Source organism: Molossus molossus, unplaced genomic scaffold (assembly GCF_014108415.1).
Source record: "Molossus molossus isolate mMolMol1 unplaced genomic scaffold, mMolMol1.p scaffold_m16_p_3, whole genome shotgun sequence".
NCBI classification, from domain to species: domain Eukaryota; kingdom Metazoa; phylum Chordata; class Mammalia; order Chiroptera; family Molossidae; genus Molossus; species Molossus molossus.
Genome location: NW_023425366.1, coordinates 90721024 through 90747171, shown reverse-complemented (window position 1 = coordinate 90747171; position 26148 = coordinate 90721024). Strand labels below are relative to the sequence as shown.

The 26148-nt window shown below is 42.1% G+C and overlaps 1 pseudogene; it reads right to left on the bottom strand.

Annotated features, from left to right (window-relative positions):
* Positions 1–825: 825 nt before the first annotated feature.
* Positions 826–2130, bottom strand: LOC118641693 (annotated as a pseudogene).
* Between the last annotated feature and the right edge of the window lie 24018 nt (positions 2131–26148).

Sequence of the window (26148 nt, the reverse complement as noted above, 5' to 3'; positions counted from 1 at the left end):
GGATGAATAAATAAATGTATAGTCATGGTGTCACCATCCTCCCCACTATTCCTTCAGGGTAATTCATATGTCGCATATCTGCAAAATCCCATTAGCAAACATGTCCTAAATAGGTATAAAAAAGAGAGACACTGTGAGTAATTAAGGCAGATGTCTATGTCAATGCTATGAAAATAAAACAAGTGATATCACAAAGCTTTTAGTAATTTAATCTCACTCAATCCTCTCAAGCAATATTAAACCAATCATCAAAAACTTACCTAATCCTCTTATGGATTCACTATTCACTTGCTTACCGATTAATCATCTAAGTCTTGGTTGACTTCATGTAACTAACTTCCTTGTCTGAGTATAAATTGTCCCCAAGAAGCTGCATTGACTGTTCCTCATCCCTATCAGTATTATAGCAACAGAATGGGCACAGTGCTTACCTCTGACAGAGATAAACAGAAATGGCCCAGTGGAAAGACCTTGCCTGAGGATATGCAAAGGCTGACTTCCCTGCCTGTATCTAACTAGGAGGCTGTGGGGACATCAGTTAACCAACCGGTCTTCAGTTTCTCCTTTGTAAAATTAGTTAAGGAACTACATTAAAAGGCTCAGAAGTTCCTCAGTGAAAAATGCTATGGGCTTTCCATCTTTTATTTTATATTTTTTCATTTAAGACAGAAAATACTTTATTCAAACCCATCAGAGAAATGGACAGGTTGGGTCTATAACAAAGTGTTGTGTTTTAAAGCATAGGCCAATAATTATATCTTGGAGTATACACTGCTCCATACATATTAACTGATCAGACCACAGCACCTTTGTGACATTTTAACTTTATTCCTCTCCTTCCTCACCCTCTCCTTCAACAGAATCCACACCAACTTCCTCATAATCCTTCTCAAGGGCAGCCATGTCCTCACAGGTCTCAGATGACTCTCCTTCCTCCATGCCCTCACCCACATACCAGTGGACAAAGGCATGCTGGGCACACCTCAGGTCAAACCTGAGGTCCAGGCGAGCCCAGGCCTCAGCAGTAGCTGTGGTGTCGCTCAGCATGCACACAGCTCGCTGTACTTTGGCCAGGTCTCCGCCTGGTACCACAGTGGGGGGCTGGTAATTAATGCCAACTTTGAAGCCAGTGGGGCAACAGAACACACACTGGATGGTACGCTTGGTCTTGATGGTGGCAATGGCAGAATTGACATATTTGGGGACCATGTCATCTCAGTACAACAGGCAGCAAGCCATGTATTTACCATGGTGAGGGTCACATTTCACCACCTGGTTGGCTGGCTCATAGCACACACTGGTGACCTCTGCTCTAGAGGCTGTTCCTGGTGGACTTTCTCAGCAGAGATGACAGGGACATATGTGGCCACAGGGAAGTGGATGCAGGGATAGGGCACCAGGTTGGTCTGGAATTCTGTCTGATCAACATTCAGGGCTCCATCAAACCTGGGGAAGCAGTGATGGAGGACACAATTGGACCTGTCACCCTATTCAGGTTAGTGTAGGTTGGGTGCCCAGTGTCTAGGGTTCTATGACAGATGTTGTAGATGGCCTCATTGTCAACCATGAAGGTACAATCAGAGTGCCCCAGCGTGGTAGGATGAGTTGTGGGGCTCAACTACAGCCGTGGAAACCTGTGGGGCTGGGTAAATGAACTCCAGCTTGGACATATTGTCACAATCACAGAAAGACATTCCATCAGCAGGAAGGAGAGCCCACAGCCAGGTCTAGCACCACAGATGTGGAAACCAAGAAGCCCTCAAGTCCTGTGCCTTGGTCAGCCAGTTTCCAACCTCAGTCCAGGACGAGGTCAATGATCTCCTTGCCAGTTGTGTAGCACCACAGGCATAGTTGTTGACAGCATCTTTCTTGCCTGCAATCAGCTTAGGGTGGAAGAGCTGGCGATAGGAGCCAGTGTGAACGTCCATCATCCATGACTGTGGGTTCCAGGGCTCCAGACACTGCCCTGGGCATATGCTGGCCAGCGCCTGTCTCACTGAAGAAGGTGTTGAAGAAGTCATCTCCCCCCACAGTGGTCTTTTCACTTGGCATCTGGCCATCAGGCTGGGTGCCATGTTCCAGGCCGTAGTGCTTCCAGCAGGCATTGCTGATCTGGCCTGGCCGGCGGGGATGGAGACCACTCACACGTGGCTGCTCCTTTGTGGCTGTGGAGCAGATTAGTGGACCGAAGGGGAGAGTTGTTAATTCTTGAAGCACAACACTTAGGTGATCGATGTAAGAACCTGCCTGGACATCTTTAAAAAATATTATTCTTGCCTAATATTATAAAAGGCCTAACTAGAGACCTTCTTATAAATTGAAGTTTGATTATAATTTCATGTAATTACATGGTCAGCTAGAAAATATCTATTCTCAAGGACCAGAGTAAGAATATAAATTACTGAAAGTATGAGTTACTCTGAAATACTAGGGTAATATTTAGCTTTTGATTATTTACCTTTGCAATTGTGTTCTGCATATCTTAATATGAAATGAATTAATAGTCTATGAGGGAATATGAATAACCTACACATTGATAATTAATAGATTATTTATATTTATTTGAAGCTTATTATGTATCAGATATTATGCCAGGTGATTTTTATACACTATCTTATTTAATCTGAATGGTTAAAATCTTTGCTCAAGGTCTGGGATTCCCAGTCAGGTTTGCTTTGTCCACAGCTTAGACTTCTGACCAGAGCCCAGCCTTTCCTCTGCACCCTCGGGGGCTTGTGCTGCATTGCACAGTGGGTGAAACCTGTGCACTCAGAGTCTGGGCAACCCTCATGCCAACACCGACCGCCTGGGTCAATGCTCACCTCAGCGTCTGAATACTCAAGCTGTCATGTCTCTTATTCTGTGTTTTCATTCTATTTTAAAATGTTTGTTGTTTTTATATAATAGAAAAAATTTGGTCAGAGAGAGAGAGAGAGAGAAATCTCACTACCCAGAAATAGTCACTGTTCCTATTTCAGTTCCTTTATCCTTTAATTGTAAGTACTGTCCATCTAACCTCTATTTAATGTTCTTAAGGGGTACTGAACTCAACATACTATTTTAAATTTACTTTTCACTCTTCACTGAACAATGTGCAAGTAGTTCCATGATTTTCTGAGTGACGTGCTTCGGAAACATGTGTTTGAAAGCTACATGTTGGGTGCAGGAGGAGACTCATATCAAAGTGGGGGTAGGAGAATAAGAGGACTTCCCAGAGAACAAAAAGGTGTTTCAAAACCCATAATTATGGTTTCTGCAGGTGTGGCTTTTCTTAGGCATCATCACGTGGAGAGAGGCTCCCCTGGCCCCCCAGTTTGGACACCAACATCGGACCACCAACCATTGCACAGGGACCCTCGGAGCTGCAAGAACCAACTCAGGAATTTCCCGGTGGGCGCTCGGTTCCCTGGGTCCGTGCCTCTGGACGGCCTTGGAGGAAGGCAGGGACACTCCAGTCTCAACACTGGAAAGAGCGCCCCTCATCCGATTACAACCTGGCGCCCCACCATCCTTATTTTTGAAGAGCTGACAATTTCTTCTCTTAGTTCGCAGTCCCTGGCCTGAGGAGCAGCTTCAGCCCTGACTACTTGATGTATCAAATGACTGTTTAAAGGAATATACATTGAGTACCACCTTGTGTGTCCTAGGGCTGCCGTAACAAACGACCACAAACTGGGCGGTTTACAACAGCAGACACTTCTTTGCCCACCGCTCTGGAGGCCAGAGTTTGGAAATCAAGGTGCTGGCAGAGTCGTATACCCTCTGAAGGCTCTAGGGCAGAATCCTTCCCTGCCTTTTCCAGCTTCTAGTGGCTGTGGGTCCTTGAGTCTCTGCCTCTGTCTTCACGTGGCCTTCTCCGCTGTGTCTTCTGCCTCTCACAGGGCACGTCACTGGACTTAGGGCTCACTTGATAATCCTGGGTGATCGCATGTAGAAACTCTTAACTTCATTACATCTTCAAAGACCCCTTTTCCAAATAAAGATCATATTCACAGGGTCTGAGTAGACATAATCTTTTTTTGGGTGGCGTGGATTAGTGTTGAACATCATTCAACCCTTTATACTCCTATATTTCAGACACTTTGAACATGAGCTGGCATGAGAGACATTTAGGGACTTAAAACATAGTAAAGGAAATTGTAGAAAACAGGCTTCGCAACATTGCTATTGGGACACAGAGGAGTGAAAATCTCATAGAGAATGGCATTTCAGGCCCAAATAGAATGATTCTTTCTGGGACTTGACAAAGTGCTTTAAAAAACAAACAAAAAACCTGGGTGATTTTAAGAATGGTTATTTTGAACAAGGTTTCAGTTAGTTAAGCGAATTGGTGTGTATTAGAGAGTGGTGAGGACTGGGGTGAACTGGAGAGCAAGTGCAATAACTTGGGATCTGATTAGGTCTAAAGGCCCAAAGGACCACATTTTCACTCTTGTGTTCAAATTTGACCAGCATTCCCTTGTGGAAACTTGGATAAACTGGCCTTTCTTTTGAACCATGAGCTCCTGAGTGACTTTTTAAATACATTGAGACTGCCTTCTATTCCTAGTGCTTTGTTCTAGTCTAGTTCAGCCTCTCATGTCTTCTCTGGAGTATCTGAATAGGTGTGCCCCACCCCCTTTCATGTATCCAGCCTCCAGTGTCCAGTCTGCCTTCCCCACCCCTCCGATCCTTCCTTCACACCAGTCACCGTACGCCCACCTGCCCCAAACCACATCGAATTGTTTTCAAGTCTGTTTTCTCCACTAGTCTGAAAGCTCCGCAAGAGCAGAAGTCACGTCTTCGTTATCTTTTCTTTTCCTGCTCTGTCCCCAGTATCTATCACTTAAGGGTAATTCAGGTAATTTACTCAGTAAATGAATGAACTGTGAAGAAAATGTGCATTTGGTGTTCAGTGCTACCGGAGTCCGGTTTTATAGAAGGCAGCCCATAAAACCTCAGTCCCAGATTTATCTTCTACCGTCAGTGGTGAAACAGTTTTAGCTAATGATCATCCACAGCGGTGTTAGGTAAACACGTATGGGATGCTAGGGAAAACCAATTCATTTGTCGATACTTCCCTAATCTCTCTTGCTACTGCTGCACGGACACCGCTCTTCATTCCCTGTCTGTCTAGCAAGTATCTCAACCCAACTGAAGTTTATTGCAGTCCAGTTCATAAGGCAGTGTTAGGTAAATAGATGAACCAAACTCCCGTGTTTGAAAAGCCATGGCTACTTTTTAAGAAAATCCTTTTTGGTTTCTCTACCAGGGGTCATAAATTCAAATGCAGGTAGCGTAAATGGGTGAAGTGAAATAGGGTTAGACGTAAGAGAACAGTGGGGACTGCAGTAAATTGGAGAGTGAGTGCACTAATGAGGGCGGCTACCCCCCCCCCCAGCTACCCCCTCCCCCCCAGCTCCGCCGGTTGTTGCCACTTGAGAATGTGGGCCTAGTGTTGGCATGTTAGCAGATGACTAAGTGTTTCAAGGGAAGATAAATCTTTGGCTTTTTCTGCACCGTCTTCAGATTTTAAAAACACAATGTAGGAGGAAACTAAAGCAGATGACTACTTTGCAACTTCTCAATAAAAATCAGTGTGCTAAGCTGCCAATAACTTACCTTGATCTTATTTAGTATTTTTAGAACTTAGATAAAATATGGGAGATTTTTTTCAAACCTGACTCAGAACTTTTCCTGAAATATTTTTTCCCTTTTCAAAATTGGAGTTTTATAGAATGGCTGTTGGAGAGGTGTGAGAAAATAAAGCTTCATAAGCAATAGAATTTTATCAAGGAAATTTGAAAAGTCAGTTCTGTTTTCTTTAATTTTTAAAAAGCAGTCTGATTCTCAATTGGAGAAGTTGACTAGTGGTTGCTCCAAGGTTTTTCTTGGTATAAAAAGAGTTAAAGTGATCTAAGTGTCTCTTTAGCCCTGGCCAGTTTGGCTCAGCGGTTAGAGTGTTGGCCTGAGGTCCAGGGAGACCGGGGTTCGGTTCCCGCTAAGTGTCTCTTTAACTATCTCGGGCTCCCTGAAGGGTAGTTGCCTTCTCCCCTCTATGAAATCTTGGCACATACTTTTTTAGAGGGCGGGGTTCTTATTTTCTGAGTCAGCTCTTTGTCTTCATCGTCCCAGCTATGTGTTATGGACAAGCATGCATGTGCACCTACACAACTTTACCCTATCAAATTCCAGGTATTTCTTTTCTGTCACCCTGAAGCTCATCCATGGACCCACGTCAGGGACTCCTGGCCTGGCCCAAACCACAACTGAGCAAATGGGAGGTGGCCACCATTCCAATGTGCCAGGAACCGTGTTAAGTATTTTATATGCATTTTCTCTTTTAATCCTGAGAATAACAATACCATGGGCAAGCATTACGATTATGAGCTTCTAAATGAGTGAACTAACTGTGTATGTTAACTGAGAAGCAATGAATAGCTCCTCTCAGGGCACATCGCTGATGTGTGCCAGCAATGGGTTGTATGACAACGTCAAAATGAGCAGCAGAGGCTGTGGCTTCGGACAGAGCAGGATCTGAGACCAGGCTGTGCTGACTCACTGAACTTCTCTGAGTCTTCATTTTCTCATCACGAAGCTAGTATGTGCCTGGCACACAATGATTTAAGTATAATGGGCATAAATTTGCAAATACCATGCTCAGGTGCAGAAATATCCAATTCATTATTTTTTCCCCAAATCATGCTAAATCTGATTCTAACTTATATTTTGAAGGCTTGGCAGAAAATTCGCTGTCAGTCATCATTGAAATGTTCTTCTCCTTTGCTCCAAGTGTGTAGAGATACCACGGTTATTCTATTTCAGCAAATATGAGTTAATGTCACTTTTTTCACACTCGTACTTGAGTGTACCAGCACCCAAAAAATCATGCAAGTTTTAAAGAAATGAATTCACTACTGGCACCTCTAAAAGTAGCTGCAGCTTTTAAACATGCTCACAGTTGTGAATCAGAGTGGAGCAAGTCCTGACTTCCACGCGGTGATTTTCTTAACATTAGTCGCAGCTTCTGAGTGAGCAATGGTTATGATCTAGCATTTCTATGACTATTTATTCCTCAGAAACTCAGACCCTTTATATTCTCCCATTTCCCAAGAAAATGCGATGATTTGTCATCATGAAGTAGTCCCTCATGGACAGTTACATTTTCCTGTGTTTCTATCAGTGTTCAGCTCCTTGTGGGCTCTTTTAAGCTCATCTTGCTTTCATGTTGCTGTTAAGTTGTTCTGTTTCTGACGCCTTTAAAGATATATGCCTCCTTTTCTGCCTTTTCCATGTGAAGGGTTGGTCTCTGTGACTCACTCTCACAATTAATACAGCATCAAATACTCATTCAACCTAACAGCTTGGCATTGCTTTGCAAGACTCCACCCAACACTGCTCAGGTGGTTCATGTCGCTGGAGATGCCTGTTGTGAGTCATCATCATTCAGTTGTTGTCTCCAGGGTGAAGTGCCCACACCTACCAGGAAAATCACATGCCAAGAGGTACCCTCCAGGGGCATCCACTCGTCTGGGGTCCCTTGGATTTGACGTCCACAGTGAATGGCATTACTTAGATTAGCCGTGGACAGCAAACACTCCTAAACAGCCTGGTTAAGCCATGGTGTGAAATGAGTTAAGACACTAGATGAAACGGTACATTGTTAGCCTCTCTTTAAAAATAGGTTATTGTTCAAAGTCCTGTAGGTGTGTATTACTTTTATTTTTTATTTTGATAGTAAGCTAGAGAACTGGGTCAATAAAGACATTGTTTTTGGCCCTGGCTGGTTTGGCTCAGTGGTTAGAGCATCGGCCTGTGGACCAGAGAGTCCTGGGTTCGGTTCCTGCTAAGGGCATGTACCTCAGTTGCAGTTGGTTCCTGGCTCCAGTTGGGGTCGTGTGGGTGGCAGCCACACAATGAGTCTCTCTCACGTCAAAGTTTCTCTCTCTCTTCCTCCCTCTCTCCCTCCTCTCTATCTGAAGATAAATGCAAAAAAAAAAAAGTCCTCAGTTGAGGGTAAAAAAAAAGAAATTGTTTTTGTTCATTGTCAAGCTTCAGGGAGGCAGTGGCGTGATAATGATCATGAGAACATGTGGGTAGGTGTGTCTTCTACCCATTGGTGAATAATTAAATTAAAAAGAGTTGACCCATTAACCCACTGATTCTCATTTCTTTTATTTAAATATCTTTGCTTTAAAAACAAAACAAAACATGATAAGGAACATTTTGTAGATAAGAGGGTTCTATTTACTTTAAATTACCTTGATTTCAGACCGAAAAATGGGACAAAAATAAGATAATATATTGCAATCTTCTGTCAGTTAATGTAAACAAATCGCAAACTTGTTTCATAAATATGAATACAGTCTTGTTAAATAATGAAACTGTTAAAAAACAAGCTGCCCTTAATTTCTAGACATTAAATAGGTCATAATATATGGAATTTCTAAAGCTTCAGTGATGTATTCTTAATAAAGAACATTTAGATATAGGTTTTATATTGAATTTAATGGCATAATGACAGAATGAGGGACAGGAACAACTAGACTCTGCTCTGTCATGATCTTATGCAGAGACTACAAACTGAGCTGGAAAAAGAAATTCCTAATTTACACCAGTGAATTATAAAAGCTCAAAAATAGATTCAAGATATATATCAAAAAACATAGTTAGTATAAATTTTTACTTTTATGTGTACTCCAAAAAATTATTTATATTTAAGAAAGGATCACTACTCAAAGTCACTGCACTACATACTTGCTTATTCTCCCTGCATCCAACGTGTGTACAGAACCCTTACAGCACTTTGGGTAAGTAGGTCATACTCTTTATCTTCTAACTTTTAAACTTGTCATGGCAGCAGATGGATGCTTTTGGAAAAACTGATTCAGTTTTTGTATAAGTTGCATGTTTTTAAATCACCTTCTCTCCTCAAATAGAAGCACTGTGGATACCAGGAAAATTTTCAGCAAAATTTCCCTGAAGCTAAACAATTTAAGTTAAAACTCTGTGCCTTCCAATTTGTTCAGATTTCTAGTTTCCTATAGTTAAACTGAAGGGGGAAAGTGTTCAGTGAAATGTCTACTCAGTGATTCTATCAATTTAGGAGCAGGATCAAACGCGAATGAATCATGCAATAAGCCGTATACACTGGAAAATGGGTCATCTTTCTCTGAACTGTAAGATATCTGCAGCCAAACCAGGTTTAGGTGGCTGGAAATGTCATTTAAGTAAATTCTTTTAACATGTTCCTGAAAAAAAAAATGTCACCGACAACTATTTGTCTTCTCAAAGACACTACTTTCAAATACCTTATCCTGCAAGCAGCAGAATATATTTAATTCCCAGAGAAAAGCCTTTCAGCGCCCCGAGAAATCCTTTTTGTTCAAAACTAATCAATTTTTGTTTTGTGCACAAAAGTAAAATACTTTGTCAAACTCTCTGCAGAAATCCTTTTAGCTATCTTAAAAAATACATTTGGTGCAGCCCTGGCTGATTTCTGTTATATGGGCAAAAATTTACTTTGTCAAATTATATTCTTCAGAAAGCCTTTCAGCTGACTTAAAAATCCATTTTGTGCAAAACAATGACCATGCATCAGCTCAGAGTGATTGCACAGTAGTTACTTAGCCTGGCAAATGGCAGCCAAATGTCAGCTGAAATGAAAGACACACCGCCCAGGGCTTATCAGGGAAAGTGCAGATGATTCATGTAACATCATAAATAAATAACGGCAACTTTGTGTCGAGGTAGGTTTAACAGTGGCATTTTCTTTACCAACCATAGTGTGTTTCAAAGCAATAGTAAGGGGCGGGGTGGGGATGCTTACCTGGTGACGGTGACAAGTGTTAAGACAAGTTATGGTGCCTTGAATGCTCATATTTCAAGGTCACTCAAGATTATATGTGTGGGTGAAGAGGAAAAGAAGATCCTCTGCCCAATGACAGGGTGGAATTTAAAGTATCAACAAAGTAATGATAGTCATGAAGGGAATGACATTTCTCTACCCAGTGCCCAGAACAGCCATATTCTTCTTCAGTACTCTCATCTTCTTGTCTGAAGGAGAAAGAAGGGATTGGAAATGTAGAAAGACAGGTTGAAAACAACACTGAAGACCCTGGTCTTAGTTTATCAAGTACCGGTTCCTAACCCTATAATGGTGCCCTCGGCCAGCTAATGAGGGCAGATGTACAGGGCCCAAGCTCTGAGGGCCCTAAGCTTGATTCAATGTTCTGATGGCACCACCTTGAAATCTATACTATTTTGAGCAAGGGGCCCTACATTTTTCATTTTGCATAGAGCCCTCAAATGATGTCGCTGGCCATGATCAAGGATGACCTGTTTTGCCTGTGGCCGTCAGAGGTACTACACACTTTTGCCTTCATGGGCCCCTTCCTTCACAACATTAAATATTATATTTTATAACTGCATTGTATAAAAATAAATATATTAAACATTACCTTTGGCCTGATTTTTTTCTGATTTTAAAAGAAATAAAGTCCTTTTCATTGGCCCTAAGACTATTGTGGGCCCTGAACTCTGCCCTACTGTGCCCAATGGAGAAGTTGGCCCCGGGTCAGTGTGGACATCAGCAGCCCATGTCAGCTACTGCCATCAAGTGGACGTGTGCTGGTGGGGAACAACTGCTCCTGGACATCAGTTTTGTCCCTGAAAGATGGGGCCACGTTCTCTGAGTGTATATGCTGAGTGTATATTGCTACAGAACACTGGTAGCCTAGCTACAACTAACCACTAAATAAACAGCACGGTCGTCGCTGAGGCGTCTCCAGAGTCCTCAGTCTGTTTTGGAAGGACCTGAAGAATCCTAGAAGTTGAAATCAGAATCATGTTTGCTCAGTGCCGATTCCGGCCGTGGCAACCATCTCACACACTTGAACCTTCCTCGGCTATCGTTTTGGTGTTGGATGCCCAAGACAGGCACTGACCAAAGTAAATGAGTGTTTAGGATTAAGCTGCAGATGACTGTTCTACCTCTAGACCAATTTGTTTGGATGTGCTTTTAACCCCATCCAAGGCAGCTGATGACTTCCGCTTACCCCTCTGGAAACCCAGGGGACACTACTGTAGAGTCCCCAGGGGACCCCAGCTGCTCTGGGGCCAAAGTCCATGTTTTGTGTCTTTCACTGCCCTTCCTCCCTGCCCGCCATCAGAGCGTCTCTGCCCAGGTGGCTCTCGTGTCTGACACATGCAGCATGGAACGATGCGTGAGGAGTTTCCGTGGGCCTGAAGAATTCTCCTAGCGTGGTGTTTCTCAGCCCTGGCTGTGCACCAGTGTTACTAAAGGATGGGGGGGAAATCAAATATCCTGGCCTCACCCCAAACCTATTGAGTCCAGATTTCCAGAGAAGGTACCTGGCTATGTGTACTTTTACAAAGTTTCCCAGGTAATGCTGATGCTTGGGTCAATAACCTACATGCCCTTCCAACTGGCCAACTGATGCAGACATTGCTTTGATAGATTTCCTGACCTTACTTGGTTCTGCATTTGGAAGAAAGACATGATAATGAATAGACGTCACATACAATGACCCGTATGGGATATAGCCATGTAATAAAATATTATCTTCTGTCTCTGAGTCTCCTACTATATAACACTTGGGACCATGACATGGATTTTTACTGATTTTGAAGGGCATATTTGGGATGGTCGATTAAAGTATAGGCTCTGTGGCATGTGCGCAATTTATTTTGGGAGCCTCTGGGAGAATCTGAAGTAGATAGGCACATTTTCAGTGTGGCTGACCTGAAGTGCACCTGGGTGACTGCCTTAGGGAGGACATGAAATACAAATTAAGATGCTGGGGACTGGGAATTCCAAAAATGAATTCAAACAGGAGCCTTAAATCAAGAACCAGGAGGGAGAAACTGTTGAGTGCAGTCATTCATTTGTGATGGAGCAGTCTCTCACGAGAGCAATGTTATGTAGGTTTGCTTCAGTTTAATGTTAGATGCTCAGTAAACATTGATAGTAGGTGCTTAATAAATACTTTTTGCTGGAATGAATCATGGTAGATGGGCTTCTTGAGATAACTCATCTCCAATTACATCTTCTTTGTTAAATAACCACTGTTTTTCATTTGCTCGCAGTGTTAAGAGAGATGACACGTCCTCTGTTATAAATGTCATTGTTTTCTAAATGTAAATAAAAATTTTAAGTTTTCCATATCTTGTAGTTTCTGCTGGGCACTCCATGTCGGGCTTTTGAATGTAAGACTTTCCAAGAGCCTCTTCTATCACCTAGACTTTGCTGCACAACTGGTTCATTCTCGCCATATTCTTCAGAATGCTGCTTTCAGCTCAAGCAGTAGAAGAGTTTTAATGGTACAAAACATTGTAAGTAAGTCTTAAAATGCCAAGATTCGTTGCTGAAAGCTGGCTGCCCGGAGAACAGCCTTTGTTTTGAATTGCAAATGCAAGCCCCATCATGAAGTCCACCTAATGGAGTCTGCCTCTGGGGTGCTTAGCACCGCAGTCTCTCTGGTACGGTCTGCAGCAGTGAGGCAGTAGGAATTCCGAACCTAATTCATCAAGCAAATATTTCAAGGGCAGCTCAGTTTACAGACCTCTATCTCCTAGGTGAAGGTCTTAAATTCTTCAGTCCGATGTCTAGGATACTCTTGTAAGTACAGCAATCATTTCTGGTGTGGTTATTCTTAATGACGGCTCTCTCGGGGGTCTCCTGTGACCTCAGGACTGCCCTACACTTTCCGTTCCCACTCTTCTGCTGTTCCCTCACTATTGCATCTCAGCAGGGATGTCTTATTGTATTTTTCAATTCTCCTTTCAACAATGGCTCTGATTTTGCAGAGCCCTCAAAAATAATCACAAAACCAGCTGCAGTCACCACAACACCCCAGATTTTTATAATTATCTGCCTATGTATACAAGGTATAAAGGAACTCATTACGCAGTGCTTGCATATGCCCATTCATATCCAAGTTTAAAGACTTTCCTGCCTAACTCCAGCTCTCTATTTGCAGTACATTATAGAAAGTTAAGACAAGAGAGGATTATGTATTTATAACATAAGACCTATGTTATATGTAAATTATATGCTCACTCTTCTTACTGTTCAAAAGGATATACCAGTGAATTTTTCTTATCAGTCCATATGCTTTATGCTTCCCATTAGCCGATAACAGAGAAAAAAACATTTCAGAACCAAGGAAAAATTTGTAAACATGTGTGCTTCTCTGAAGGTGGTTTGGAATATGCTATTTTTATTGGACTGGGCTTTGGCAGAAGTAAATCACATCTTTAGTCATGGTCTGTGTCTCTACAATAGTTTTATATATTTCAGTGTGCGTGGATTTGATTTATTCTTTCTGTGTTCACTCAAATTATTCCATCCTATTAGTATTTATGTCAGCTAGGTTGGAGAGTGTTTTATACCTGGGCCCTACACGCTTTCCACATCCCAATTTTATTGTGGGTCTGTTTAAAAGGTCACTTTAACCTCTCTGCAAAATGAAGAGCATAGAGACATACGGCTTTTCTGTCACTTTGTCGATACCCGTCAGAAAACATTCAGCTTCACTTGCGCTGGAGTAGGTTTGTGAGAGAAAAGCTGTCGAGATACAACGGATGACATGATGAATAATCAAAATAATTCTGAGCTTTAAATGTAATCCTATAGGAAGTGTCATGATGGAGAGTCCTGGGTAAGAATCACATGATAATTTCTATGTAGAGAACAATTGATACCGACTTTGCCTCCTTCCCCATGATACCGCGCTGAGTAATGTCCTCAAGCTTTGGAGGCCTTCAGGTTACAGCCAAACATTGATTATTTGTCAGATAATGCTATCAGACGTACAAAGACATCCACGGTGCTCCGGCAAGGAAATAAATGACTCCAGCATCCCTTTTGGTGCAAAAAGGAAAGAAAACACAAGAAGACTCATGGCCATAAGCACTCTGAGAATCTACAATGGATGGAAAGTGGACTATGCTTTGATAAAGTTCCTAGTCCTTTGCCAATATTATTAAAATATATTTTCTCCATATAAAGAGACAGATTTTGCATTTCAGAGTGGGGAATAGGAAGGACTTAAAATATGTTAAGTGGGTACCTGTTCAAGGTCACCTGTGAGAAAGAAGTTTTTTGTCTTCAAAATCTATGGATAGTTGCTCGCCCGGTGTGGCTCAGTGGTTGAGCATTGACTCATGCACCAAGAGGTCACTGGTTTGATTCCTGGTCAGGGCACATGCCCAGGTTGTGGGCCCGATCCCCAGTGGGGGTGGGGGGGCATGCAGGAGGGGGCCAATCGATGTTCTCTCTCATCAATGTTTCTATCTCTCTCTCCCTCTCACTTCTTCTCTCTCTAAAGTCAATAAGGAAAAAAATCTATAGTTAGTCATCAAAAATTGTGGTAATATGCTTTATAGGAAATAAGCTTAATGAAATGGTTTGTACTCATCTCAGAATAGGTGGTGCCAATTGGAATTAGGACCAAGTGAATATTTTTGTCTGGGGGATCTGTTGACAATGTGACTTTGGGAATTTGGTTCTCTGGTACCTTGATGAACTTCCGTGTGTCTCAGACATTTGGCCCTTGGTTGCTTTGAGTGCTATGTCCTCAGGACATTTTCCTGTGTTTACTCTTGATGGCAAGGCACTTGGGGGTGGTCCTTTGCTGTTTTGAGCCTCTCCCTTCATTTTGAGGGATTTACTCAAAATGACAAGTAGGAGTCATAAGGATTTTCTCTGTAGATGGTCACAGCCGGGAGAGGTTATATTCTGCATTTACACAGGATTAAAGAAATCTTGTAAAGCCTGGTAAAAATAAAAATTATCTTATAAATATAAATACATAAACAGTAGGCAGGGATGTTTGTTGATGGTGGCATCTTTTCTCTATTTACTTACTTCTTTTTAAAATGTGTTTTCTATTGATTTTTTTTAGAGCGAGAGGAAGAGAGAGAAACATCATGTGAGAGAAACGCGATTGGCCACCTCATGCACGCCCCCTACTGGGGAGCGAGCCGGCAACCCAGCTTGTGCCCTGACCGTCAATGAACAGGGACCTCTCAGTCCATGGGACAACGCTCAACCCAGTAAGCCACACCAGCCAGGCTGTTTTCTCTCTTCAAAAGGTGGAGAATTTTCACTGATGTTGAGCAAGGAAATACGTGCACATTCTTGCCTCCCCCGTGATATTGATGTAAGAGCAGAATAAGAACACTTATTTCTCTCCAAGCGTGAACGGGCTGCCTTTGCGGCCGTGCACTTCATGTTCACTTGCTTTAACAAGATTTACACAGTCCTAACTCACTTATTAAATGCTTCAAACGTGTTTTAAGGCAAAGATCTTCAAAAGCAAAATGCATATCTCAGCCCTGGCGCATCAGTGCGTTGAAATACATGCACTGGAGTTGAAAGGAAGCCGTTCGATCTCATTTTTTTGTTCTGATTTTTGCTCCATTGCTTTTGCCCTTTTTATTGCATCCCCCCTAAATTCTATTACAATAATGATGTTAAAATGTTTACAAAGAAAACTTTTGAGAATGAAAGATGTTGAGTCTTCGGTGCACAGTGCAGGGTGGGGGCAGGAGAGCGTGCTTCGGGTGTGGTCTTAGAAGACTGGAAAGAGATCAGTGGGAAGTCAGCAGACCTTACAGCAGAGGGGGAGCCCTGGCCGGTAGCCCTGAAAAATGTGTTTAGACGTGGCAAAAATTAATTCCTGTGAATAGCCGTCTGTAAATAAGAAAGTCTGGGGTGTAAAGGTAATGAAGCGAAACGAAGAGACATTTCTCCAAAGAAAACCACTCACTAAGCTTATTGATGTCAGCCCTGTAGACAAATCCTACGCTGAACTCTATTTTTCCACCAGAAAATTAGACGAGAGAATGTATGTGAACGAAAAGATTCGTAAAATACCGATTTAAAGAAGTATAGGGTAATAAAGAGAATGAGCCAGAAAAGGGAAGGGGTTGTCTTTTCATTGCGATTCACACGTCCACACTTCTGATTCGCATTACTGTTATTAGAAATGTTTTCTAGAGATGGAACAGTACGCGGACAGTGGGAACGGAAAGGCCTCGGATACGACAGTTTGCCTACATTCAGCTCCATTCATTTCCTTAGGCGGGAGAACCAGTGGCCCTGCAGCTAAAAGCAAGAGATGAACTAACCAGTGCTTTATCTCCGGTTGCCAAGGGCTGCGCGATGTGCTCCGCAGTGACCCAGATCTATTACAGAATAGTGCTGGCCCTGCACCGAGCACTCTGTTGCAATTATTGCACATTAGGCAGAGGAACAAATCTTAATGGAGAATGTCTAGTCTTTTAATCAAGTAGTAGAAAAGTCAGGGTGTATAAAAATCACCCCATTCCACACACGTGCATCTCTATCTGATAACAGTCCTAATTTTGCCCAGAAAATGCTTTTATTATATATAGGAATCATGAACGTACACTGCCCTCACTTAATCTTTTCTCTGCTACAGTCCAGCTTTTTTTTTTTCTTACATTCTCAGTCTTCAAGAACCTGGAAGCCGAAGAAAGCTACACAAAATGAAATAAGCACTTGGAAGGGTAATTTATTACATGATATTGTTGCCTCTCTATTTTCCCAAGCAATGCTCCTTTATTTTCCTTACCTACATTTTTTTTTTTTTTTAACAGTAAGAACTTCTCCAGTTTTCAGCAATTTGATTGCCTCAAGACAGACCACATGACATCATTTTACAGGACAGATTTTAATATTTAGTGCAAACAAGAAAGCGTACGCTCCAAGTGTGCTGAATCTGATAAGCCATCGCTTAGTTGTAATGGATGAGAAGAAAGCTTGTGTCAACATAGACCTAGAAGATGCTGCTCACATGCTTTAGAGGAGAAATGGCCATTGTTTTGTACATTTCCCTGAACTATCCTCCAGGAAAGATGTAGGAATTATACATTCAGATCACAACTCGGGTCCATTTAGTTAAAGTTTGTCAAGAAACTGTGTGTACAATAGCGGGACGAGGAAGGGAATGAAAAGGGAGCAATGAGGAGGAAAGTGGAGATGGAAGGAAGACCCGGGTGAGCTCTGCATTCGAAAGCCATTGTGAAATGGTCTACTGTTGTCACTGTGCACGTTTTAAATAAGCAGAGCATACCAAGCCACTTAGAATGGCGAAGTCGGCTTGTGTGGGTAATCACAGTCCCATAAAAGGACGCTCAGTTATTTTAAAGTTATAGTGGTGGTAATTATCCTGATCATAACATTTTAGAACTCTTAATTGATATCTTGTTTTTTTTTTTTTAATGGTAAAGGCATTCACTGTCTCAAAAAGCTAGCTAAAATATAATTTATGGGAAAGACCCATACAGGGTCAAAAGTAGGTTTATAGCTGTGAGAATGCAAAACACAGTTTATTCTTGTACTATTGTTCATTAATTTTTGCATTATTTTCCATGCGAACAACTGTAAACTTCCTGGCCCCACCCTGTATTTGCATTTTAAGAAGGTGCATAAGTAAGGGGCACCCAGCATACCCATAGCAGCTCCTGGGGAAACACGTCTTTTTGGTAAATACTCATTTTCAGTAGGAAGTGCTGTATCAAGTTAAGTTGTGATGCATTTGGTTTATGTTGTCCTTGTGAATGTGTCTGTATATTTCTCACATGCACAGAACACAGGGTAGCCACTCCTGAGGGTAAGCACACAGGGAGGAGTATTTAGAGGTCTCATTTATTCTCATCACACCTCTGGGTCCTCCAAAATGCATCGAGGGAGCTGGGACCCAACGCTTTCATGAAATGTCAGTAATACGATTTTAAGCCCTTAATAAATGCACCTTCATCAACATTTCTCTACTCCAGCCTGCAGATTTACGCTTCTCGGACCTGAGATCAGAAGGAATTTACGTCTTCCAATTTGGTCCATTTTTACTACCAATTGTGCATGTCTGATTTTGCGAGGTACTAAACAATATATTGACAAATTAGATCAGTAGAACAGCATTTTAGTGGTAGAGAGATTGGGTCTTTCTATAATTTATAAGCTCACCCTTTCCTACTTGATATCCCCTTTCTGGAGGATTAAATAAAGGCATAGCAAGGTACACGGCGAAAGAAAATGAGATGTCAGAGAGGTGGACAAGTCAGGCTTGAGGAGAGAACCTGAAAAGCACAATAGATTTTTCAAAGTAAGATCTATGACAGAATAAGGAAGGTCTGTAGGGAGCATGAAATTAAATAAGATGGACTAACAGAGATGGAGAGATCTGCAGAAAGGAAGCTGCAGACCCAGCAACAGGGAGACATTTTTCTGATATCAGTGGAAGTGAGAACTGGAGACAGGGCTATTACAGTGGAAAGAGAAAGACAAATGAAGCAATAGAAAATGACACATCTCTACGAGTCTCTGTGAATAGCCCCCCAAGAAAAATAGCCAAGTCAAAAAGCATTCACCAACCCATACAAGCTGGAGAGGGACATTATCATTATTTAGTCTTTCCAGAGTACTTTCTACTTGGAAAGAGCTGTTGTTTTATTTTTCTCAAATGTAAACCCATGCGGCACAATCAATACTGTTATCCACAGTTGAGGAATTCGAGACACGGTAAAAAGTGAGTTACCCTAAAGCAAGACTTAGAAACGAGTGCCCATACAATCTCAGTCTCTCTCCCTCTCTCCGCCGTCTCTCTCTCTCTCTCTCTCTCTCTCTCTCTCGCTCTATAATGGTGACATTCAATGGTTGGTCCAGTGTTAAACTGTTCTGTGCTAATCACCTTTCCCCTCAAAGAACTTTATAGGCACCACACGTCAGAATCCACGTATCTTTTCTTCCTCCCCATTTTGGATTCCCTGCAAGCTCTGTTTGGATAATGTTGCTACTTGTTCACTCTCCCAGTTGAGGCAGCTGGGGTGGTCATCAGGAGGACCCTGTGAACTGGGTTCAGGAACAGTTCTGCTCGTGCTGAGAGTTGATGCCAGCTTGGTTTGCATAAAGTTTGATGCTGACAGATGACTGTGGGATGGGTTCTTCCAGAGACTCTCTAGGAACTTGATATGCCCCAACCCCTCAGCTCTGGGAAGTGACCCCCAGTGCTAAAGCATGGCTGGGAATTCCAGAAATGAGATTTACCTCAAGGAGTAGCCCAAATGAGTACAGCTTCCAAGCTGAATCTCAGCAGAGATGTTTCCAAGGTGAACATCAACTCATTTATACAGTGGATTACTAGAAGTTAATAGGAACAGGAGGTTGGACTCAACTCTTTCTTGCTTCTCAGATCTCATCTGCATTTGCCTGAGTGTTACATTTACTTGTACATCACCTGTTACTTCAACCTCAGCATATCGGGAACCTAATCAGTCACCTCAACTCTCTTGCATGCATCCAGCCATTTTACCAAAATAAGTCTCCTTTATGTATGTACTGTACTGGAAAATGATCTCCAAGGTTAAAAAGAACGCAGATCATATTCTCTTCCCAAACTCATTCAGTTGCAGCATCTCATGGATTCAACTCTTTGCAGCCATTATATATTTTCCCATTCTTTTCTGCTCTCACCCTAAGTGTTCTAGTTGAGGTTGTTACTAACTTTTATTGAAACAAAATTAACACTAGATGTCTTGGCTGATCTCATGCATAGTCTCTCCTCATTCCACATCATAGAACAGAGTCTTCCCTGCTTGTGGAAATCTGACAGAGCCGTCAACTAACACTGAGGTCCTATCTCTTCTCCAAGGATTTACCACATTCTATTCATGCCCTTTCTTCCAAATTGTTCTGCTCTTCCTTCCTCTGCTGTGCAGCAAAAGATCCATTGGAAGGTCCAGAATTTCTACAGGGAGGAGTTTAACAGTAGCAAACGGGAAGAGAGGGCAAGGGAATGTGTTAAAATTGTATATGCATAGAAATCACACTACCTTCGCTTACATTGTGAGCTTTCAGGCCAGGTTTGGGGATTGGTGGAGATTAGATAGAGGGAAAGCTGCTCCATGGTCCCCTTTGGTAGCACCAAGTATGTTCTATGCTGTTGGATGTATGCCCTATACAACATAGAAAGGGCCTATTCAGAGCCGGGATGTGTTCTATCTTTTTATCTTTCATAGAAAGTAATGGAAAGTAACACCTTTCATTTAATAAGTGTTTGTTGAAACTAGAAAGTAAGATTTGAGAAAATGTTGAAAACACTAAAGTTCTAACACATTAATGTTTGGTGAAAGCATTGAGCTCAATCAAGTTTTTGGTCAAGTGAATTTTAAATCTGTTTTCTATTTTATTCTATATTTTAACCCCAAATAATAGTCTCTCTCTCTCTCCTTCCCTCACTTCACTCTCTCTCCCTCTGCCTCTCTCATTTTTGAACATAGGTCGAATAAAAGCTGACCCTTAAGACAATCTAGGCAGGACTGCTGAAATTCTTAGATCCGTGTTTTATTACATGGACAGACAGAGAAAGAAATGGATGATTAAAAAAAATTTATTTCCATTCTAATTAACTCCAAAGTAAAGATGGCTAGAGACATACAATATAAACAGATTTTAAATCATGTTTAATCAATTGTTTCATTTAATTTTGTTATTGTTCTCTTGGGCTGTTTGCAGATGAGCCCGAGGGGATGTAAAGTAGAATCCCTCAGAAGTTAATTTATCTTCCTGCTTCGGTCTCAAGTCTGAGTTCTTGCATTCAATAATATTCCCAAATAAACATTTAATATTATATACTTTCATTTAAATATTTATATTTATAATAATATAATCTCTATTAATATTATCTTTCATCAGTTAGGAAATTGAGAATTTTCTAGAACCTTAATATGCAGGGTATTTTTCCATTTATCTTCAGATAGAGTGGGATGGAAAGGGAGAGAGAGAGAGAGAAACATTGACGTGAGAGAGACTGGTTGCCTCCTGCACGACCCTGACCAGGGCCAGGGACTGATCTACAAGCACAGTAGGTGCCCTTGACTGGAAATGAGGCTGCAACTCTGTGGTCCACTGGGCAACACTCTAACTACTGAGCCGGACTGGCCAGGGCTGTATGCAGAATATTTATTTTTAACTATCTGTTTTTCACAGGAGATACAAAGTCTAGAGCCTCTATACAAATAATAGCTAACAATGAGATTGAATAATAAGTGGGGTTTTTTTGTTTGTTCATCTTTGTTAATCCTCACCCAAGGATATTTTTCCATTGATTTTTAGATGGAGTGGAAGGGAGGGAGTGGGGGAGGAAAAGTGGGGGAGAGCGAGAGAGAGAAACATGAATGTGATAGAGACACATAGATTGACTGCCTCCCACAAGACCCTGACGGGGTCAGGAATGGAACCTGCAACCCAGGTATATGTCTTTGGGAATTAAACCCTTTGGTCCTCGGGCCAAGGCTCTAAACTGAGCCAACTGACCAGGGCGAATGATAAGTGTTTTTGCATTAAAGACAAAGCATGTCCTGTCAAGTATCTGCCTAGCCAACTTGTCATGTGTGGTATTCTCTCTGAAGCTGATGAATTGCCATTTCTTATACCAACTGTATTAGTCAGGATTCTCCAGAGAAAAAGAACCAGTAGGAGATCGTGTGTGTGTGTGTGTGTGTGTGTGTGTGTGTGTGTATTGGGGCATTGGCTCACACAATTGTAGAGGGCGAGACAATCTGCTCTCCGCAAGCTGGACAACCAGGAAAGCTGGTGGTGTAACTTCTAGTTTAAGCCCAAAGCCCTGGGAACCAAGAGCACTGATGTCCAGTGTCAGACAGTAGGAGAAGGTGAGCAGAGAGCAAATTTGCCCTCTCTCAACCTTTTTTTGTCGTCGTTCTATTTGGGTCCTCAAAGGATTGGAAGATGCCTGTCCATGTTGGTGAGGTTGGATCTTCTTTACTCAGTCTACTGATTGAAATGGTCATCTCTTCCAGGAATGCTCTCACAGACACACCCAGAAATACTGTTTTACCAGATCTCTGGGCATCCCTCAGCCCAGTCAAGTTGACACGTAAAAATAACCATCACAGCAACCCAGGAAATAAATCAAATATGTGAAGCCTGAATTGAATTTGTAGTTAGAAAATCCAGCTGAGTTCTGGCTGCCATCACCATAAGCAAATTAGGCATGGCTCTCTCATATCTGAATCCTCAGGATATAATCACTTGATCTGATAGTTTTTAAATGCCAGCTTCTCCTCCTGCTCTTCACTCATCTTCCCAAGCCTTGGGGACATATTTATCCCTGATCCCAGATCTATCTTAACTGGGGCAGAAAATCAAACAGCAGCCCTTTGGTGTAGGGATTTTAGTTGGTGTAGGTATTTAATCATCATGCTCTGTAAATAGCATTTGCTGCCCCATGTTGACCTGTACATTTTACATTTGCAATAACATTCATCACATGCACAGTGATGATCAAAGAGTAGCAGCCATGTTGCACCCCCTTTCAGCCCCTATGTTCCTAACTTCCTGAATCCCTCACCCACGGTGGTCACTTGTGGTCATATAGCTAAGATCCTACCTATGCTCCCACTTTTGTCCCACTCTCTCACCAGATCTCAGCTTCCTTCTAAGACCCTGTCTTCAGTCTGTTGTTTTTATCTCTAGTACTAGAGTCCTCCCTTTGAACTTTGGCCCCATCACTATATTTCATGTCAACTGGTTATATTTTATTTGTTTTATTTAAGCATTGCTCAGTAATCCCTTGTTAATTTGTTTCTTGATGGTCTTCTCTTAACGAAAGTGGAAGTACCATGAATGTTGGGCCATATTTGTCCTGTCCTTTATCCTGTTTCCAGTACCTAGCAAACATAGCTCAGTAACTGTTTGGAGAATGAATAAACCCTGTAACGGGGAAATAGTCAAGATGCTCACTGGCTTTCTGCTTGGACTTCTGAGTACTGACTTTCCGGGCACCTTGGGGAACAGTTGCGCCATGGCCTTGTGGTGCGGACAGCTTGTAGGAACACTGCCTGGAGAGTGCAGTGCCCTTGGATGCCAGGCAAACTCAACGCACCCACTGTCCGCTGAGCCTCAGCCAGCTGGGTGGCTCCTGTGCCAGGTGCCTTTCTAGTAGGAAACATCCAGTTCAGGGTAACCAGTTAAATGACATCGGTGCCATCACCTCGCCTCCTGTTCCCAAGAATGACGACTAAATGTTCAGGACCCCTTCCCATGGAGCCAAGCGCAGCTTCCCATGTTCACAGTACTTCAGTTAGCCAATACCAACTGATCTGAAGTGACATCTCTGTCATTCCAGAGCTAATCCAAGCTCAAACCGAATGCAGAAAGCCACACAGATATTCAGCACCTACTCGAGTAATATTTACAGAAGGAGCTCATCACGTTGACTCTTAGCATTTAGAAGACTACATTTTAGGAAGGCCTAAAGTGAACCCCAAATCTACCCACCCATGCAAGAGTCCTAGTTTTGCCTTCTTCATGGGCAGAGATAGATAGAACCCTTAATTTATTAATGTTTTTTGATGCTTTTTTTTGTTTTATTTTATTAATCCTCACCAAGGATATTATTGATTTTTAGTTAGAGTGGAAGAGAAGGAGGGAGAAAGACTGGGAAACATTGATGTGAGAGAGACACATCGATTTGTAGCCTTCAGCAAGACCCCAACCGGAGTTGGCGATCAAACCTGCAACCCAGATACATGCCCTTGACTGGGAATCAAACCTGTGACCCTTCAGTTCACAGACCGACGTTCTAACCCCTGAGCCAAACTGGCTAGAGCTTTGATGCTTTTTAATATCAAGAGTCTCAACTAATAATGAGAGCTGATGTTTATTCAGCCCTTATTATGGAACAGACATTGTTATTAGTACTGAAAAATATCTCATTTAATTCCCAGAACAGGTACACCATTACTATTTTACTGATAAAGAAACTGAGACACAAAGCAACCTTCCCATTAATTGCTCCTTTTCCCCCTCTCCTTGGCCCATTGTCCTATCTCTGTTATGAATGCCATGTCACTGCATTATGATGGGTTGTGTACATGTTTCTCTCCCATATCAGACTGTGGCTCTTCAGTGGTACATGTGATGTCATTATCTGATGCCCACCACAGTGTCCGGGTTACGGATAGTGCTCTGTGAAGGTTCGTTCTTTAGTGAAAGGATAGAACGACAATTTAAGAAAGGCATTCCAGTTCAGCTTAGTTGAGGAGATAACTACTAATTGAGTTAAATTATTCTGGATTAGATGGACATGAATCAAGGATATGGAACTCAGAGCCAAACAACTTTTGAAAGGTTATGCAGAATTGAAGAGGTGCCAGAGAATGAAAAAGAGACATGTGAAGTTCCAGTTAAAAGCATTTTAAACAGTGAGTAAGGTGTCTACAGAATACTGAACTCAATAGCGTGTAGCTAGCTCCTCTGTTCTATGCTGAGTATCACAGTTGTTGTTTTGGATGCCAAACTTGAGTTATATTGACCATCAAGGTAAGACTTGTAATGATATATCCAGAATTGTGAGGGGGCCTGATGCTTTGCCATACAAAGAATGAAGATATTGCCCTGGCCAGTTTGGCTCAGCTGTTAGAGTGTCGGCCTATGGTCCAGAGAGACCCCAGAGAGGGTGCGTACCTCAGTTGCAGTTTGTCCCCGGCCCTGGGTGGATCGTGCAGGTGGCAGCCACTCGATGTGTCCCTTTCACATTGAAGTTTCTCTCTCTCTCTCTCTCTCTCTCTTCTCTCTCTCTCTCCCACTCTATCTGAACAAAAAATGGAAAAATGTCCTTGGGTGAGGATAAAAAAAAAAAAAAGAATGAAGATATTGTACTTGGAGAAGAAAAGATGAAACGAGAGGTGATCTCTCTCTTTTGAAATTATCCTGTGGGCAGAATACATTCTGAACTAGAGCTGAAAATATGGGGGAATTATCAGAAGGTTATTCTGGGGAAATTTCTATCATATATGATTCTTAAGGGCTACTCTGTAAAAGGGGGATTATTTGATACCAGATATGGTGCCCTCTTCTGGGTTGGACAGAAGGTTAAATATGAAGTCATGGTGAGGCTGTTATCAGATAACTCATGAAATTTGTCAGATACAGGAATCTTGAGAACCAAATGCTTTTGAGATCTCTTGGTCCAGTTAGAAATGCTAATTTCAGGTTTCCAAACCCTCAACAGCTTGGGCTGGAGCACGGTCAGGTATGACTGTCTATGGCATCTTGTAAATACCTTCATGAGTTCTCCAAACATTGCTCTCACTTGCCCAAAAGATCTGGATAAAAATATATTCTTTCACATCATAGCTCTGTTCTGTTGCAAGCAAATGTACATATGAAGGGAAACATTCCAGTTTCTATCAACCATTTTCGCCTTATTTGAAAGAGAGTCAGACCAAAATGTGACAGAGAACAGAAAGGGGCCCGCGTGGAACAAGCGACAAGCTTTCTTCACCTTTGGGCCTGGGACTCTGTACAGAGCTTGTACATGCATTCACTTGAATTTGGGTTTTCCAAAGTGTATTCCAAAGGGACACTGTTCCTACAAGACTGGGGCTCAGAAAAGGGGACTCTGAGATCAAATAAGTTTGGGAAAGCTGGACTCTAGGAACATGGACAATTTGGTAAACCAGATTTCCATCTGTGCTTCCTCGATGATGCACTTCGGTGGGAAAGTAGAGCATTTGGCTAACACTATTCACATTCCATGAGCTTTGTGTTCCCTGGAACACGCTGTGGGAAACTGCGTATTCCACAGCACAGAACCATAAATCAGCTGGAGCGCTCCCTCTGACAGTTACCACATTTCATCCATGAAGGATGCGAGGAGAAATTGGATTTCCAGGCCGTTATTTGTGGGATTCTTTGTTCACCATGGTTTGGTCCACCCTTGTCTAATGACTAGACTCTACAAGCAAAACTGGAAGGAACTAAAAGACACGTCTCTTTGCATTGACATCTTATTTATTTTAATATATGCCAGTTGTTGCTCTATTTTTTATGCATTCTGATTGTTATGCCTTTGAACTTTTGCCCTGAGGCCATTTAATCATGATTGGTTCAATTGTGTAAATCCAATAAACAAGTCTTGGCCAAGGTCCCTTGGAGGTATTTTCCTGACATTTCCGTAAGTATGTTTACAAAGAAAGCCCTCTTACCCAGTCTTGGAAACAGAGCCTTTGCCGTGTGTTCTTCAAACCCACTACTTTCCAGAAAAAGCATCTAAGATCACTCAAAGGCCCTTCATTCCTAAAAAGAAGTCATTTTTA